This window comes from Pseudophryne corroboree, chromosome 1 (genome assembly GCF_028390025.1).
Source record: "Pseudophryne corroboree isolate aPseCor3 chromosome 1, aPseCor3.hap2, whole genome shotgun sequence".
NCBI classification, from domain to species: domain Eukaryota; kingdom Metazoa; phylum Chordata; class Amphibia; order Anura; family Myobatrachidae; genus Pseudophryne; species Pseudophryne corroboree.
Window position 1 is genome coordinate 1051521088 of NC_086444.1, and position 19792 is coordinate 1051540879.

Below are 19792 nucleotides of genomic sequence, written 5' to 3' on the forward strand. Positions count from 1 at the left end.
AAAGAAAAGCGCCGCAGACGCTACAGCAAAACAGCTAAGTTTTTAGTAAAATAACTAAGCGCATGCGCTCTGCGTACCATGCGCATGCGCAGTTAGCGGCTATTCGCAGTATAGCAAAAATTGGCAACGACCGAACAACTCTTATGCTGCCCATGTGAGGCCACTTCTACAAATTTTCCAAGGCCACTTTAAGTTCCCAATCTGCCCCTGCATACACCTTATATTAAGCACATCTATAGGAATTATGTTTGACATTGTGGGTTGAGATATTTAAATGAGCTTTTAGTGGTGATTGTAGATCATATACGGACAGGGGCATTGAGAGGGGGAATGGCAGCTACAGATTACTTAGGCCCAGGCCTCTGTAGAATATAGGGTGTGCAGGGGAAACATAAACACTTCATCCTGTAATGCCCCAAATCTCATTGGCCCTGTATACAGTAGGTAACCATTACAAAATCATATGTCCTTAGAAATGGCTATAATCGTGTCAGTGGCACAATTCTCTTTCTCTACCACCCTGACACTTTTTAAAGGGAAGCACATTTATAAATTAAAATGTACAAAATATGTCCCAGCATGCATTACTGTATATTATGAAAATAATTGAAAATTTATTAGTTAAGTTAAAATGGGCAAGTCCTTTTCAAGTCAATTTTTTTTAATGAAAAGTTTAATAATGCTGAAAAATAGACTGATTAAAAATGAAAGCAGTTTTACTAGTTGTATGTCTTCTTTATGTATAATTATTATTATTACCAGTTATTTATATAGTGCACACATATTCCGTAGCACTGTACAGAGAATATTTGCCCATTCACATCAGTCCCTTCCCCAGTGGAGCTAACAATCTATATTCCCTATCACATGTACACACAGAGACATTCACACTAGGGTTAATTTTTGTTGGGAGTCAATTAACCTACCAGTATATTTTTGGATTGTGGGAGAAAACCGGAGTACCTGGAAGAAACCCACGCAAGTACGGATAGAATATATAAACGCTGCACAGTTAGGGCCATGGTGGGAATCGAACCCATGACCTCAGTGCTGTATGACAGTAATGCTAACTATTACACCATCCGTACTGCCCTTTAATAATAAGTGACTAGACAGCGGACCCACTGTCGCACCAACAGAGCTGTCGATATGTCAGAGCCTGTTATCCAGCTGGATGGGCATATCAATTTGCCTGCCCAGCTGTGACATCATGGACCACCCGTACACACAGCCAGATGCACCAATGTACAGTATCTTCAGATACATTGGCTGTGCTGCTCGAGCGGCAGATATATTACCTAGTGTGTACCCGGCTTAAGTGCACCATAAAATATACTGGGGGGTCCTTTCAACAATGTGTAAAATGTAGCAATACCATGTGTGATATCTGTGTGTCGACTGCATTTAACATCCAACTGGTTGTGATGGAAAATAGTTTCCAGTACTCATGACAATGTATTCCTTTGTGTGCTTTTTTGTAAAACTTTGTAGGGTATTTGTAAATAAGAGAACACGATCCACAATTAAATATTTATATGTCTGTTATTACTTTTCTAGGTCAGTAGCAATGAGTTCCATCACTAAATGAACCTTATACATTTGGACTGGTGATCCCGGGGATGAAACTATACATCAATGGTGGTAAGCATTTCTATTACTTTTGATATTGCATAGATTTATATTTTAAAATGATTTCCATTTTTTTGTTGAAATCGCAGATTGAAAAAGTATTTTGTACATTCAGCTACAGTGATGCTTCATCTTAAATGATCCCAGTATGCCTTAATGTGTCAAACACTTCAGACTGCGTTTCAGTTACACATTCATACTGAATATAGATAGCATGCATATTATGTGACTAGAGCTTATATGTACCATGTGGAGAAGTACACAGCAATCATATTGGAAGCTGGGCCGTGTTTGCAAGAAAAAGATAACATTTATTGTCATGGCCACTGCAATGCTCTTTTATACTGTGTGCCCTACTCAGAGCCAGCCCTAACCAATATGATGCCCTAGGCAAGATTTTGTCTGGTGCCCCCCTAGCACCGCCTCTGACAGTGCACCCCTCACCCATATCCATCCTTATTTTGGTGCTCCTACCCCCTATATTGTAAATAGGAACAGTGTGCATATTCAGCACACAACCCAAAAAGGGGTGTGCTTTTGCTGGCAAGGGGCATGGACACATAATATTACCCCCCAATTCAAATTACGCCACACAGTAGTGCAACTTTATTCACATTTTATCATGTGGTAGTGTCCCTAATTCATGTAACATCACACAGTAGTGCCACTATACCTTATATACATTACTTCTCCTCACATAAGTGCCCCTTATTCATAGACCACACAGTAGTGCCCTTTCTATACATTACGCCACACAGTAGAGCACCTTATACACATAATGCTACACATTAGTAATGCATTTCTACACATAATACCACACAGTAGTGCCCCTTACACATATGGCACACATTATTAATGTTCTTATAAACATAATGCGCCTTACACATTATGACAACCTTTATTAATGCCCTTATACACATAACGTCCCTTACACATATGCAGCACATTATTAATGCTTTTATACACATAATTACACACATAATGTCCCTTACACATATGGCGCACATGATTAATGCCCTTATACACATGACACACACAGTGTCCCTTACACATTTGCTGCACATTATTAATGCATTTTTACACATGAGACACATAATGCCCCTTACACATATGTTGAGCACTACTGCACAACCAACCCACTCACACACAGCACTCACACGGCCGCTAACACTGTGACCTCTGCCTCTACTTGGATACAGATGTGTCCTCATAAATCTTGCCTCATTAAAATGAAAATGCATCATAAATTTGTATTGCTATGTGTCTAGGATGCACAAGCAGCTTCAGCTGATTAAAATGATATGCAGCATGCCTTTATACTGTGTGAGACTGTGGCTGTATCTGCATAAGAAATGCTACACAGAGAATATAGGCATGCCACATATAATTTTAATCTGATGCCCCTAGGCATACCAAATGCCCTAGGCATTTGCCCAGTTTGCCTATGCCTAAGGCCGACTCTGGTCCTACTACTTATACACATGAAGTGTCCCCATTCTACATGTTGTGAATGCTTCAGCTGAGCATATTATAAATAATAATGATGGGGACTCATCTTTAAAGGGAATGGACCCCTAGCTGAATTTAGGGCCTTATTCAGGTTTGTTAGCAAACCAAAAAATTTAGCAACTGGGCAAAACCATGTTGCACTGCAGGTGGTGCAGATTTAACATGTGCAGAAAGAGTTAGATTTGGGTGGGGTGTGTACAAACTGAAATCTAAACTGCAGTGTAGAAATTAAGCAGGCAGTATTTACCCTGCACAGAAACAATATAACCAGCCCGAATCTAAATCTCTCTGCACGTAACATCTGCCCCACCTGAAGTACAACATGGTTTTGCCCAATTGCTAACTTTTTTGGTTTGCTAACAAACATGAATAACCCCTTAATCATTTCTAGTTGTTGGCTAAAAGATTTGTTAGTCATTCAAACTTTGCCAAAAGCGGCCTCACAGGAGTATCTGTAAGCACCATGGATAGGCTCCATTCATGTGAAATCATCTTCTAGCAGGCACAACTCACAGCTGTCAGTCTCTCAAATTATCACAATAAATAATGTTATACGTGGATATGTTTTGGTTAGAACATAGAATAGTTTGTGCATTTGGCAAAGGGGCTATACGTTTTAGGTCATCCACATTTTTTATATAGTTAGAAAACTACATCTATAATGCTTACTTCTTACAATAGATAATTAGTGGTTAATTCAAATAAATGAATGTACTATAGATGGCCTTCTTCGTAATTCAGTAAACATTTCATTTTTGATGGACCACACATACGCACTGGAATTGCCAACCTGAACTTCAATAGCCCCTTGGAGGACAAAAATAATGAAAATAAAATACATATGTACACCTTATTCCACGCTAAAAAATAAATAAATAAATGAATATATATAAAAACTATATATATATATATATATATATATATATATTCAATCAATATCCAATATGCTTACTAGCATGTTATTGAATCCTGAGACGGGCATCGGAGGATTGTCGTGGTATGTGTACCATCGTGAGCCCTGTAAAATAAGACAAGTTTCTCCTGGCAAATACCTTTGCTGGTGGGGTTACCACTGGCCATATTCTGGATGGATAAGGAGATTCCTTTATCTCTTTACGCATTTCTGCCATAAATAAAGATTTTCTTTATTTAACAAATAGACCCATTATTGATGTATAGCTGGCACCACAATTTGTAAGTTGAAGAAATACACAAAGCATTAGCTAAATATGATACGCTCTTATTTCTCACGCTATTCAGCATAGTTACCCATGGAACCATGTACTAAGCTTTCTTTCATATGTACATTTGATTAAGTTGACTCTATAGAAGGTACAATCATTCAGGAAAGCTGTATTTATTAACAAATCATTCTGATTTCACAGAAAGTCATAGTAAAGTAAATAAGTACAATACAATATGTAACTCAGTAGTTTGCTCAGCTTTATTTCAAATATAACTAATTTTGTCTGATTCCATTCAGATAAAACTGCTTTGCTGAAAAATTATTTTCCTCCATAAGTATCCATGACCGCTTTACATTTGGGATGGTTACATAAATTGCAAATAAAATGATAGAATACATATGTTTATTTTATTTTAGGTGCATGCCACCTAAATATTATTTTTATGAGCCTGAAAATAACTATGTTTCAGGTGCTCATTATGGTGCCTGTTTAAAACGGAAGCCATCACTGGTATACAGGCTCAGATAAGAGCCTGTCCCGGCTACGAGTAAAAAGTAAAGTGATACTGTAACTCAGGCTATTACTTTGCTGCCCGTTCAGATCCAGATGCTCGTAGCAATCAGCGCTAAATACTGGGAAGGGATTGAAGGAATCTCTCTGACTGAGCTGGTCCATAGTGGTAAACTGGGTAACACCATTTTCAGATGGCGTTATCTTTCACAAATGACCTTCAGAAACTTTTGGTTATCGAAGACTGTTAAATTGCACTACTGCAACATACTGCATCATTTTCATACATAGTATTGTATGTAGTATGCTGTGATTTTGTGTATACTGAGTCGAAAAAACTATTGAACAATAATATCACAGGACTAATTCATTAATAAGATTTATTTTCATTTTGAAAACTGTCCATTGATGCTTTCATTAAGTAGCAAAAAATGCTAAATGTTTATTAAGTTTAGTTGATCTGTAGGCTTTTTTTGTATATAAACTACTAGACACTTTACATTATACTGCAGAGATCAATGGCTCATAGTGCGGCATTAACATTGAAAGAAAGAATAAAGGGGTGTTGGGGAAAGAGAAGGAGACAGAGGGGGAGAATGACACATTTATTTCTTGTACAGCTGTGGTTTAATCTTTAGATTTCTATGTTTTTCTTGACTCTGCCAGCATTGTGTTTTAAATGATTGTGCTGGTTCAATGCACTTGCAGTTCCAGATGAATGTTTATTGCCAGCCAAAACAGAATTTGTCAGGCCTAACAATGTAGCTGTTTCAGGTTTATCCATATATTAGGGAATTTCTGTATTCATTTTCTTGAGTGTAGTCCATGGAGACCTCTTGTGAATCTTATTTATGATTTTTATTCAAAGTTATGCATTTTTATACAGAACCTACTCATTATCCTTAAAAGTAGGTGGAAACATTCATTTTCACCTACTTTTGTAAAACTTGAAGTGATGGCCTCATTCATCAAAGAGGTAATGAACGAGATTTTACTGAAAATCATCCCCAAAAGTAGAGCGTGGTCTGAATGCATTAGTATGGAGACCTCCTCATTTCATCAAAGCCCAAAAATACATAATGTTCAGCATTAGATTGCAGGAAAGGATGCTAATTTCAGAAGGCTTCTGTTCTCAAAGCCCCAATTCTTCCCAATTCAGATCCCCTCTGCCCCAACAGCTGACAATTTATAGTAATCATCAGGGCCTTTGAAGACTGCATGGGACCTGTATCAGTGCTGTCATACCTACTCCCTGAGTGCATGATGTCATGACATCACACATAGGGGACAGGGTCACCAGCATTGGGAAGTGCAGAGCTGCCCGGATTGTCCTGAGGATGCTCTTTAGAAATACGCCACTGCTGCCATATTTCAGATGAAATTACTGGAATAATTGTGGGGTGACAGGTAAGTAAAAGCATTGGGTTCCAGGTATGCGTTGTTGGCTCCTTGAACAAGGGGTCAGTGTGCACAGCACACCCTGCACCTATTATAGATTTGACTATGCTAATCAAGATTGCAACACAGTAAATAGTGACAAACCATTTATACTGAAAGAGAAAAGTTAATGGAATAATATCTGCAAGTTCCAATTATACAAAATGTAAAAACATTTTTTTTAATTTAGATGGATGAGCTAATTTTACATCTACTTCTTGATTGACTCGATAGTTATGGTAAATAAAACTCTTTGCATGTAACACTGTTCATGCTGAAATTATGTTGGCTATCACTCCCTCTATATAAAGGTCTTTACTGTCCTCTTTTATGACTCTTATCAGGGAACGTCTAATGAATGAAATCCACAAAAGGTTGAATTATAAGTAGAAAAATAATTAGATACAGTCATTTGGGCATGTAACTGTGTTCTTTTTTTTATTATCAGACATTTATGTTCAAGGATAATTCCTGCCATTATCACTAAAAGGAAAACATTACATCAGTTGCTAGGAAATGGAAATTTGTATTTTAAGGGAGAGATTACTGTACATGATGTTAGTCAGTGACCTTAGAATTACAGTCTTACTATAGTTACCACTGTCTACATCATTAAATATACAGAATTTTATTAATGCATCTCAATGACATGGTGTTCTTTCCAGTAGAATTAAACTTTGTTTCTATTAATCCTTTACAAATTTTATGGAGAAATATGATATTTTCATGTACAGTACTTGTAAGTATCTAATTGTCAAAATATTTTTTTTTATTGCATTGGGTGTTTTATGTATGCAGGGGGTTAGAAAAAGCTAGTCAATAAAGTATTGTATTTTATAGATTCAAAGTCATTTGTACACAGACGTTTCGAGAACTGGCTGAACATCATGTGCAGTATATGTCAACCAGCCACTGCAAACACCATTAAAATATTCACTGCCCAACTTATTTTTAAATCCAGCCCAATATAAAACACATTGACTCTTATTGAACGCTTGGGTCCACACAGTGATGATCTTATAATTTGTTAAAAATGTATTTCTGTTAATAGTTAAGTGTTAACCCATTTCTGTAACCAATGTTTGTAAGACAAGCAGATAAGGTCAAGCACTACAAGTAATTCTGCTAAGTACATTAAACCCTTAGTATTCACAGTATGAGGAATTATCATTATTTTGAGTAAGCTAGTATAGTGAAATAAACTGTCAAAACATATGTGCATGTTCTGCTCATACTTGCATATTCCTGCAGAAGGTGCGAGAGATTCCTGAATTTGCAGACAGTTGTCTGGAAAAAAAAGAAAGACTCTGTGTTGGGGCACACTTTGAAATGATAATTTCTAAAACTTAACTTTTAATTACATACAACATAAGAAAAGGAAAATTACACAGAATCCACACAGAGGGATTATCACCTCTTAAATTGATCCATTTATCAAGGGTGACGATAATTTTTAAAATTCAAATAGTAAATTTTAAAGCAACTATGGTGAAAATATTAAAGACACTGGAGTCCCTAATAGATATCCAGAGTATTGAAGACAGGCATAAATAGAATAATTTGAATTGTGTTGCAATCCAATGCTTGTTGCCTTCTGTTTTAGGAGGTCTCGTGGTGTAGATTAATTAGCTGCGTGATAGATTCAAAGATAGAAACATTGCAAAAGGAGACAGTAAGTGTCAAAAATTGCGTAGTAGACCATATTGATAGATAGGTTGATGGTAGAGGTCAAAGGTTGCTCCAACACTTCTGCTGTTTGTTGTCAGATCAGGAATTATGTTTACAACACCCCTACACAGGCAATACCAGTTACAAACAAGTCCTTACATCAAAAACTTGAACTGGATACATGAGAAAGAAATGTAATGAGCAGAATGGAGTTGACTTTTCATAAATCGAAAACACAGATGATATGCATGAGGTGCTGAGTAGTTTTTGCTGCATAAGAAATTAATTACATACCTTTGTGGCATGAATGCAGTCCATCTGTAGTAATGTTGGTTTGTAGTATGTTTCCTTTCAGTTTACCTTTGGTTTAACACCAGTATAATGTTAATACTATGATTATGATAACATGTTTATGTCAGCACTTATTTGTAATCACAACAGCCAAGGCCTAACATCCTCACAATGATTTTTAAATAATGAAATGTGCCATGTGAATGCAATGATTACAGCCTCCTCCCAATACATTCCCATTTAAAAGCCCAAGCAATAAATTAGTTTACACAAACTAGCATGACATACCAACATGCCAGACACCTGAAAATTAACAAAGAAAAGAAAAAAAACCTATTCATTTTACCTATGCAAATATAAACAGTTCTATGCAATAGAACCCTATTTCACTTTGCATCTAATGGGAGTAGTTATTGTTCAATTTACCTATGCGATATAAACAGTGCTATGCAGTAGAACCCTATTTTACTTTTACTTTTATGTTTTAAGTTCTGTTACTACTTACAGTATCTATTTTTCTGTATCTCTACTGGGCATTATATTGCATCCAAAATGTTTTTTGTTTTGAATTTTTGCCAGAAATTCTGTTTTGGATGTTCCTAAGCACACATCTATATGCCATATGGTGCTAGATGCCTATCGCAACTGAGGCACTCCGAGAGGAGTAGCGTACCAAAGTATTCTTTAATAAATTTTCATCTTATTTGATCACAGATGCAGCGAAACACCACACACAGTGTCCTAAAGATGCTGGGCTGCAACTATACTCACAAAGGAGTTAGTTATAAACTTGTACAGTGTTGCAGATGAAGTACAACAGAACTTGTATTGAGAAAAAAGCCACGGCCGCTGCATTGTAACACCTTGTATACATGCTTAGACTCAGTCTCATGCAGATATACAAATGTCGCACACATCAAATGGATCAGTGCAATCTAGCAAAGTAGTTTTGTCATTTCCAGTTATTTAATTTATGTGAATAAGACACAAAATGTGAGCGAGAAAGACGCACAATGCGGCCAAGTCATCTGGAACCTGGCGTGCATATTTGCTACGACTTTAGCAACGGTGTATGAGAACACATCTACGTTTCATCTTTTTTGCTACTAACCAGTACATACTCACATACTGTAGTTAACAGTTAACTGATATACCTTTAACCCACTCTCAGCCAGAAAACACTTCAGGTCTGATTGTTGTAAACTGACATGTTTGTTACATTTATATTTTCCTTAGCGATATTTGCTCTAATGAGCTTAACCACTTGCCTGGCATGGTTGCATCAGAGGCGACCATGCCTGCAAGTGCTCTATCTGACCTGGTCGCACAGGACGCAACCAGTCAGATAGACAGTGTTAGCAGTGGCAAGGAAGGGAAACTTCCCTCCGCTGCTGCTGTCAGGGGGACCGGATAGTCCCTCTGCCTTCCTGCACTCTCCCTTACTGATTGCCGTGCTGCCGATCACTGCTGATGGGTCAGCACAGCAGGATCCCCGCCCCTCCAGCGGCTGCAGACAATGGCAGCCGCTTGGGAGTGTAAATTAACCCCCCCAAGCCACCTTCAGACCCCCCTTGTATACCTGGAGGCTGTCCCAGCTTTCAAAATGAAAGCCACGATGGTAACAATGTTTCCGATGTTCCGTTGGTCGTTATGTTCCTGATCAATGTTTCAATGTTTGAAAAAATGTAAAAAAAATCCAAAAATATATATTTTTTTATTTTTTTTAAAGTAAAATCATTTTGGATAGGGTTAAATTCATGTTCTTCACCTATTTCACTCATAAAAAATGACAATTTTGGAGCGGTTTTTGGCAAAATAAATCATCAGTGGTTAAGAGCTAAAAAAAAGAAATTCCTTATAGACTACAATAATTTTTATCCAAATTTCAATATAATAAATATTAAGTCTGTTTTAATAAAAATAAATAAATTTCTATGCAAATATTCACATGCAAACTATTTTACATGTGTCATAAAAAATAGGTATTAGCAGAATATGGTATGCTGTATATCAAAACTAATCAGGCTGTGCAATGATGGGCTGCTAATTATAGTCACAAGAATGATCAATTTTAATATTATGATAACATATATTTAGTATCACATGGCTTATATAATTACATGGGAAATCTTAATTACTTATACAATATAGCATTCAACAATTGTAATTACCAAATTGCACAACATAGCATTTACATTGAACATAATTTAGTATTACTTTTTAAATTTAGAAAATGTATAATTTATTAAAGCAGTTAAAAATGCCTTTAATGTAAAGACTAGTGGCATTTTTTTAACTGCTTCAATAAATTATGCATTTTCTAAATTTAAAAAGTAATACTAAATTATGTTCAATGTAAGGTGCTTTTACTTAAATGAAGGTTAACTGTCCCTGCCCTATGGTAGTCTAAATATTGGATTTTTGCACCAATATGTTCTAACCATTTCTAGCAATTGTTAATTAATACTTTACTTGGTACTGACATTTGTGTTTTTTAGTTATTTGTTTTCAAGCTTTGGCTTTCTTTTATGACCCTATACTTTTTGATCACATAGACTCTTTGTTCCTCTTTTATGTTGGCCTATTAATTCTTTTGAAGTATATATGTACTCCTTGCTGTTATATTTGTACAGGGAGTGGATGATAAGCATGGAATCATACTCCTTAATTCTAAGGTCCTCACAGTCACATATGTTTTAATAACTTCCTTGTACTTGCTTTTTGATATTTAGTATTTGATGTTTTACATATATCTATCTATCTATATATATTTATGTGTGCGAAAGCCCTCACTCACTCACTGACTGACTGACTCATCATTCATTCACTTACTTCCCGATATGTTATGAAGTTTAAACCTAACATACAGTAGTTATTCTTAAGGTGGGAAAAAGGAAAACTACATATTTAGAATTTTAATAAACCTCCCTAAGAAGATGAACAGGGGGTTGACATAATGACGTCATTGCTGATGCGTGGCTTGTGTTGCGTGAACGATAATGCCCAAATGGACAATCGGATCAAAAATTGGATTGCACCTCTAGTGGGTGGAATATAATACTCTATAAAAATGTTCCTATTACTTTTTTATTGTATCTACTATGGAAGCTCCTCGGGTAACCCCAAGAACCATGGATTAATATTTACTTACATTAAGACATTTCAAATTTACATCTCTATAGATTCGCAATAGGAGAGAAAAGAAGGCTCTTGTGTGGGCGCACTCTTGAGAAAAAAAGTTGATAATGTATGAAAATATAGAGAATGCTTAAGACATAACTTTTATTAATATTTTTAAAACAAATTGCCCTTCCCAAAGATCTATGAAAACAATAAAGATTTGAAAAAATGTTAAAAATGTTCTGGTCTCTTTATTTCAAAGAATATTTGGAAAGGTTGTAGACATTGGATTGTCATACCCCCATTTTCCCTGACCAGTACAGGGTTTCTGTATTGATGGAACCGGGGGTTGGTCAAAACAGTTTTTATTAGGAAGGTCCAAATAATTAAACTATGAATAACTAGAATGGTAATCAGCGGTCACCACTCTAGGGATTATACACCTGAATTACATTTAAATACCACATTTACAGGCAGAATTGAGGGCATCATATTATAGTCAAAAAATTGTTAATATTGTGAACACTGTAATGAAAAAAATATATACAGGATAGAATTAGTGGTGATACTGCTGTTGGTGTCTAATGTCACATAAAGGAGGAAATTAATTCCTGCTATACAACACCAGGTATTTGCAGGCAGTCACCTCTCCTGATACTAACCCGGCCCAACGCTGTTTAGCTTCCAAGTTCGGACGAGATCGGGCGCTGACAGCGTGGTATGGTAGTAGAGATTTATGTGTACACCAATGAGAGTGCACCTATATAAGAAATAAGAAATCAGAAGAAACAGAGAAGAGATGGAGGATAAGAATATAAAGTGGGTGAAAATATGTGGATCTGCTTTCCACGTTAGTCCCGGTTCAAAGATCCCACCGGTGTGGTACAATGTTCCGGGAATCATGGATGAGAGTCCACGAAATTAGTGAATGAAGAAATGAGATAAACCATTGATTGAATAACAATTTAGATATAACCGGCTAATTGCTTTAGCTGGATAATAAAAAGATTTTGCTGCTAAACAAAATATAACCACAGAGGACTGGATATTCCAATAGTAATGGGAAAAATTCCCTGGTGTCTCACCCTTAGATACTGGTGTGATTGAAAGTCCTATTATAACATACACATGAAAATCTTAATTAGAAGAGGGTTTACCCCTTGCAAGGTGAGGGATATATGATATAACAAAAAAATGTGAACAAGTTCTCACAGTATCAGGTAGAGTACAATTCAAAACACCATATGTCAATATAAGGTATAGGTGATATAGAGCTTTGTGAATGAATTACACAAAGCAGGGTATATAACCATCAGAAGAAACATGAAAAAAACATCCCAATATGGAAAGAAAAAATGCAGAAAGAGCGTCAGTGTTTACAAAAAGAGAGATAAATCTATAATAATATAGATGCCAATTAATCTATTGGTATATATGTAGGAGATAAAAAATAATAATGATAACGCTATCCTGGCCTCAGTTGAGAAAAACTGAGAATTTGGCTCATATTAAGGAGAAGCCCCTTAACAACAAGATCACACTGAAAAATAACAAGTGTGATTAGGGAAGGAAATAATATATAGTCTCCCTAAATAGAATGTTGCTATCCGTGGCATGGGTCCACAAGATAGAGGGGGCTTACGAATCTCCAATTCCTCCAGAAAACCAGGGAAGCCGAGTAGGTATCAGGATAGTGCCATTGTAGGACTGTGTGGACGAAGCCCCCCGCAGAAAACACCTTTCGCCTGTAGGGCTTGTTCACTTCCGGGTCCCGTGTGGTCCGGTGGGGGAGCAAGTTTTTAAAGCAGCTGGGAAGCTCAATTAACCAATGAGGAGGTTGTGTGAATGACCGTTGAATTACCGCTAGAGTCCGCGGTTGCTAGGTGATGTCATTGTGGAGGTAGAAACGAGAAGCGGAGACCTGATAGGTGAACGAGGTCTCGCGAGATTAGAAGTGCCATGTTAGTTGAGGGAGTGGGGATTCGAGCTAAGGGCAGGCCCCGGAGAGCAAAGGCAATACTTAGTAATCATTGCTGTAGGAACGTGGGGCACGGGAGAATGCATAATAACTTATATATGTGCATAAAAGGAGTAAAAATACTGGATGATGGGCCTGTAAAGAGATATGGTGTGTAAACATGATAGATGGCCGAGATGAAAGAATAAATGTCCCTAGAGGATGATAACGCCATATTGGTTAAGGTAAAAATGGAGATAGCTGTTGGCAAAATAATTATATATAACTGATATATATAGGAAAAGAAAAATAAATATAAAAAAGAATGAATTGGGTTTGAGCCTAATGTTGTTAATAAAATATAGGTGTGGGGACTGTGAAATTATTCTGAATATAAGAGATGAAGACGTGGTAAAGTATGAGCTAAAATAATAGAGGAAAAAAATATATAGAGGGAAAAAATGTTAATAGGGGGATAAGAGTGCATATGGGAGTATACAGAGACGAAGAGGAGTAGGGAATAATGTTGAGGACTAGACTGGAGTGTGGAAAAGGGTGAAAGCGTGTAAAATATAAAATTATAAAGTTGGATAGATAAATAAGGGAAAATAAATGTAAGGATAGAGTTTATGAATAAATATAGATGTGAAATGTGCCAAATAAAATGGGTATCTCTATAGATTCACCAAATGACTAACACTCACTTATATTTACGACCATGAAAATCAAAAACTCCCATGTGAAGAATGTGTAGAACAGGTAATATATATATATATATATATATATATAATGTATATTTCATTGCTCCTAAACTTATAGGCCCTATACACTTGTCGATGTCTCTGATTTGGACGATGGTCGATTTCAACGATTAACGACCATCATCCAAATTGTCTTTCTATGAAGAAAGAGGGAAAACCAATGATGAACGACTGCAGAGACCCGCATCGTTCATCGTTGGTGCATATACACATCGACAAGTGTGTGGGGCTCTTTCATGTTTGCTTAATTTGATCATTTGTTTTAGATTTACCTGGATGGCTAGTGGGGCCCTGCGACAACTAAGTTGTGGGGCCACCCACCAATATAATTGTCTCTGCCACCCACTACTGACACTACTATGCACCTTGGGGAGCAGGAATGAGAGCGAGGGGAGTGAGAGAGAGACAGAGGGGAGGGAGAGAGTGACAGTGTCCAGGAGAGAAAGAGAAGGAGAGAGAGGGAGTGAGAGAGAGAAAGGGGAGTGAGAAAGCGAGAGCGTAACAGGTGACATCTTTGGGGCAAGAGTCAGAGCAAAATTATTAGTAACACTAATTTAGAAGCCACATTATATACTATACAGTAGGAATGATTTGTGCTTGAAACAGACATAGGGTTCAATTCAATTAAGGGTGAAGGTAGCGCATACCTCCCAACTGTCCCAATTTTGGTGGTACAGTACTGCTTATTTTCACTGTGTATAATATTTGGGCTGGGATGTAATAAAGTCAGAGTTCAGCGGCTGTGAGGGATGCCGGCTGAACTCTGACTTTTTTTAAAAGGGCAATCATGAACAATGGATGGTATAGCATTGTACATTGCTTCCCCTTTTAAAAAAAATGTGTAAGTTCAGCCGACCACCTGTATGGCCACTGAACTCAGACTTCATTATATCCCAGCCTTGAAGTTTTGATGGAACTTTGTAGACAACTATATTTTCGTATATTATACATTATTCCTATTGAAGGATTTATATAATGAATTAGATGGAGTTTGTAGCAGTCAGCAACTGAAATGCTCATCGTTTTTGGTCATTTGAATGCTCACAAAATAATATGAAGAAAAATAACATCTACAAAGAGGTACAGACAATGGGTTTAAAAGGTTCAACCACAAATCAGTGCTCACCTTGGAATTAATAAATCTAAATCTTTATTAAAGAAAAACCTTGTGACTGTAAAATACCAAGATCATATGTAACTTTATGTGGAATTTTAGAGCAATTGTAGAATTTTAGAGCAATTGTCGCTATAGTGGTATTAAGAAGGTAGCTGATTTATATAAATTAACATGAAACCAAAACTAGCTGTTTCCATTAGCGGCTCATTGATTTACATAATGTAGAAAGTGTCTATAGGTTGGCACTGATGAGCAATAATTAAAAGTCTATTGTGCAGAACATGCAGCTGGGAAAATTTGCTTGGCAGATATTCATGAGTTGTCTGTTGACTATGAATTTAACAGCTAAAGTCTCACAACATGTTTTTTTTGCAAAGTAATTTGCAACAAATATTTGCAAAAAATCATGTATTTTGTATTTTTAGTTAATTTTTTTATGATTGATTTACTTTGTAATTTAGGGGGATAGTTATAAAAGCTTGGAGATAAAGTACTGACCAATCAGCTTCTAACTGTCATTTTACAGGCTGTGTTTAAAAAAATGAGTATTGGATCTGATTGGTTAGTACTTTTCATATGTCATGACATCTCTCCCCATTTTAGGAGACACTGCAGGAGATGGTGGAGGGGGCAGAGCAATTATACATTGCAACGGGCAGTACACTGCAGCTGGTGGTGGCGCATACAAAGGGGATTGTAGGTGGATGTGGCCGGTGTGGCCACAGGGCAAATGCGATGTGTTCGGCGCACCATCCGCACCACCCTTGTTACCGTTCTGTTGGTTTCATAAGATAGTTTTATAAGTTCACCAAGAGAAAAGCTTTACAGTGATAAAAGCATAGGGCCAAAAAAGGAGCCTTGTGGGACCGCAACAAAAAGTGGAACTGGAGAGTATTCAGTACCAGAGGATTTTACAAGAACTGTGTCATGATGTCCTACAGAATGACATTTTTGTAGTCAAGAGGTTGATGAACAGTGCAAAAGCAGCAGCGAAGTCCAGAATTATGAAAAGTGACCATTAGCCCTTTATAAAAATTTGTTGATTACGTCTGTGAGCTGAAGGTGGCAAGAAAGTGTTGAAGGTTAGAAGACTGGGTGAAGTTTGGAAAAATGAAATATCTTTATTAAACTTATTTAAAGATAATTTGTAAATCATTTGTCCAATTCAATTTAAACAAGAAGCTTTAGGTAGAAAGCTACTTTGCTCACTGTGTCAGAAAAAAACTGTGCCTTAAATGTATTAAGCCTTAAAAAGTGAAAAAGTGAAGAGTGATAAAGAGTGATAAAGTACCAACCAGAGCCGGCGCTAACCGCTCAGCAGCTCCTGCAAGGCAGGGAGGCGCTGGTCGGAAGAGGCGCTCTCCCCGCTCTGCTGTTGCTGCTGGCTCCTGGTTGCCGATGCGTCTGTCACACTGTATGACAGACGCAGGCAACGTGAAGTGCGGCTCCGGCTCCCTCCCTCCTGTTTCCACCACCTCCTCATGGCTGTGGCTAGGGGGGCATGTCACCTGGGCGCCTGATAGGAGAGGGCGCCGATCCCCCCTAGTGCTCCCCTCTCTATGCAGCAGCCGTCGAGATGAAACTGAACATAAACTAAAACTACAGTACATCTCCCAGCAGCCCTTGCTGCCGGGAGCTGTAGTTTACTTTCAGTTTCATTTTGCAGTGATCAGCTGAACAGGATTGAGGGGGCAGAGGTAGGGGACAAGTTGCCCCAGCCTTTCCCCACCCCCCTCTTCCCCCCACTGCCATTAATCATGGCAGTGCACTCTAAACTAAGAAGTTACCTGAGGTCCGAAAAGGGGGCGGGGCTAGACGGCACTGTACTACACAGTGCCTTGCCAGTTGCCAGCAGCATGGGAGAATGGAGGGGATGTGAGCAGCAGCATGGCCAAAACAGTGAGTGTGACTCAGGGAAGGACACTGTATGTGTGTGTGACTGCTATATGTGTGTATAAATGTTTGCTTGTGTGTGACTGTATGTGAATAGGTGTGTGACTACATAGCTGTATGTGTGCTGCTATGTCACTATATATGTATTTATAAAGGTGTGTGATTATATGTATGTATGTGAGTGAATGTATGTGTGCGTGTATGTTTTTAGGTGTGTGACAGTATGTATTTGTGTAAGTGTGTGATTTCATGTATGTATCAATGTATGAGTTATTATTGTATACCCCTTTTACACCGCCAGCTAGTAACACGGGTTATTGGACATGAGCGCGCATAACCCATGTTACTGGTTGGTGTAAGAGGGCCCAGTTGGAATAATCCAGGTCGATTGACCTGGTATTCCAACTCCAGGTAGCTTGCAGGGTTGAACACGGGTTCAACCCGGCAAACTGCTGTGCAAACGGGAGCCGGGTCGATGCAACCCGGCTCCTGTTCACAGTGTATGTACAGGCAGCGCTTGGAGATCATGTGATCTCCAAGTGCCGCCCCCGTTGCGTCACCGGCAATGTCACCAACCCGGCAATATGCCAAGTTGGAATCTGCAGTGGGAAAAGGGCCTGAGGCGGGTCACGCCCGGGAAGCATCCGTGTCAGGCTCCCGGGTGCGACCCACCTCAGATGATATAACAGAAGTATTATTTTATCTTTATCTGCAGCCCAAATAAATAAAAAAATACAAGTAATAAGTGTGAAAATGCCTAGCTATCCCCTTTGCCCTTGTGGAGGATATATATATATACACACACATATACACACACACACATACACTTAATTGGGGCAGGGGCAACAAGTTAATGGCCTACCCCGGGTGACAAAACTCCTGGTTTCGGGCCTGCCCTCCTCCCCACTGCACTTTAGGCAGCGGCGCCAGCAGCACTCTCCCGCACAGAGCCGGTGCTCTCCAGCTCAGCAGCGTGAAGTGCGGCTCCGGCTTGGTCCCTCCGGCTCCCTCCCTCCTCCCCACTGCACTTTAGGCAGCGGCGCCGGCAGCACTCTCCACGGATCTGTTTGCGGTATGTACCGCACACCACCTCTATCTCTCCTCCGGTTTACAAAAGTGTAAGGTTCATTAATTGTTGCACTACTTCTGTGGGCATTCTGTGTGGCACTAGTACTGTGGGTGCTCTGTGGATCACTACTGCTGTGGGCATTATGTGTGGCACGACTACTGTGGGTGCTCTGTGGGGCACTACTGCTGTGGGCGCTCTGTGTGGCACGACTACTGTGGGCGCTCTGTGTGGCACGACTACTGTGGACGTTATTTGTGGCATGACTACTGTAGGCGTTCTGTGTGGCATGACTACTGTGGGCGCTCGGTGTGGCACGACTACTGTGGGCGTTATTTGTGGCACGACTACTGTAGGCGTTCTGTGTGGCATGACTACTGTGGGTGCTCAGTTTGGCACAACTACTGTGGGCATTCTGTGTGGCACTACTGCTGTGGGCGTTCTGTGTGGCATGACTACTGTGGGCGTTCTGTGTGGCACTACTGCTGTGGGCATTCTGTGTGGCGCTACTGCTGTGGGCATTCTGTGTGGCACTACAATAAAAACACAGCAGTGTAAATTCCTGGCGCAAAGAGTTGTCAGCCCAATCTAGATCCTCAACGGATCTGTCCAAATAACAGATCAAAACAATAATCAATGGAAAAACAATGAGAGGATAGATCAAAGGCGATAACAAATTGAATAAATTTTGATATACGTCACATGTTATGATGTCCTTTTGGATAATCACTCTTTCAATTGTCTCATGATATCCAGATGTCAAACATGAAAAAAAGAGAGATGGTACACATACATGGGTGGTATTGCTTTAAACACTGATTGAACAACCTATAAGTGTTCAGAAAGAGGAAGCCTAAAGTGCCGGACCCAATTTGATAGTAGATGAGGATAGTATCTCGCCACCGCTCTACCGATATTTGTGGACGTACCGAGACTCACATCAGAATATATAAGAACAGGTGTATAAAGGTATCTTTAGAATGCTGTATCCCACGTGATGTAAGACAGAAAGAAAGCTACTCCAGAAGACGTACCCCACTCACTTTGGAGGGGGATTGTTTCCACGTATAAAGGTATCTTTCAAGCCAGGATCAGGAATGACATCCACGGTAATTCAAAAGGTTTTATTAAAAGTTCATAAAACAGCAATCTGATGTTTTTCTATGTGGTTTCCACTCTCTGGTTTGTACAGAACATGCAGGTCAGAAGTAATGGACAAAAACTGATGTAATCCGGTTTTACACCAGTACTGTCATGTTAAACATACTCCAAAAGTGGTGTCTCACAAAAAAACAAAATAATTAGGTAAAAGAATGATGAAAAAAATCACTACCTGGTTTCACCTGGTGACCTGCAATCCCCCTCCAAAGTGAGTGGGGTACGTCTTCTGGAGTAGCTTTCTTTCTGTCTTACATCACGTGGGATACAGCATTCTAAAGATACCTTTATACACCTGTTCTTATATATTCTGATGTGAGTCTCGGTACGTCCACAAATATCGGTAGAGCGGTGGCGAGATACTATCCTCATCTACTATCAAATTGGGTCCGGCACTTTAGGCTTCCTCTTTCTGGACACTTATAGGTTGTTCAATCAGTGTTTAAAGCAATACCACCCATACATGTGTACCATCTCTCTTTTTTTCAT

At 38.6% G+C, this 19792-nt stretch overlaps 1 protein-coding gene and 1 pseudogene across 1 annotated transcript in view; one reads left to right on the forward strand and one right to left on the reverse strand.

Annotated features, from left to right (window-relative positions):
* SGCZ (sarcoglycan zeta) overlaps positions 1–19792 on the forward strand; it is a 1577608-nt gene that overhangs the window by 379753 nt on the left and 1178063 nt on the right. The window contains exon 2 of the mRNA XM_063920867.1: positions 1558–1641. The gene's annotated coding sequence lies outside the window, so the exon portion shown is untranslated. The remainder of the gene's footprint in view (positions 1–1557; positions 1642–19792) is intronic.
* Positions 11965–12083, reverse strand: LOC134948825 (5S ribosomal RNA; annotated as a pseudogene).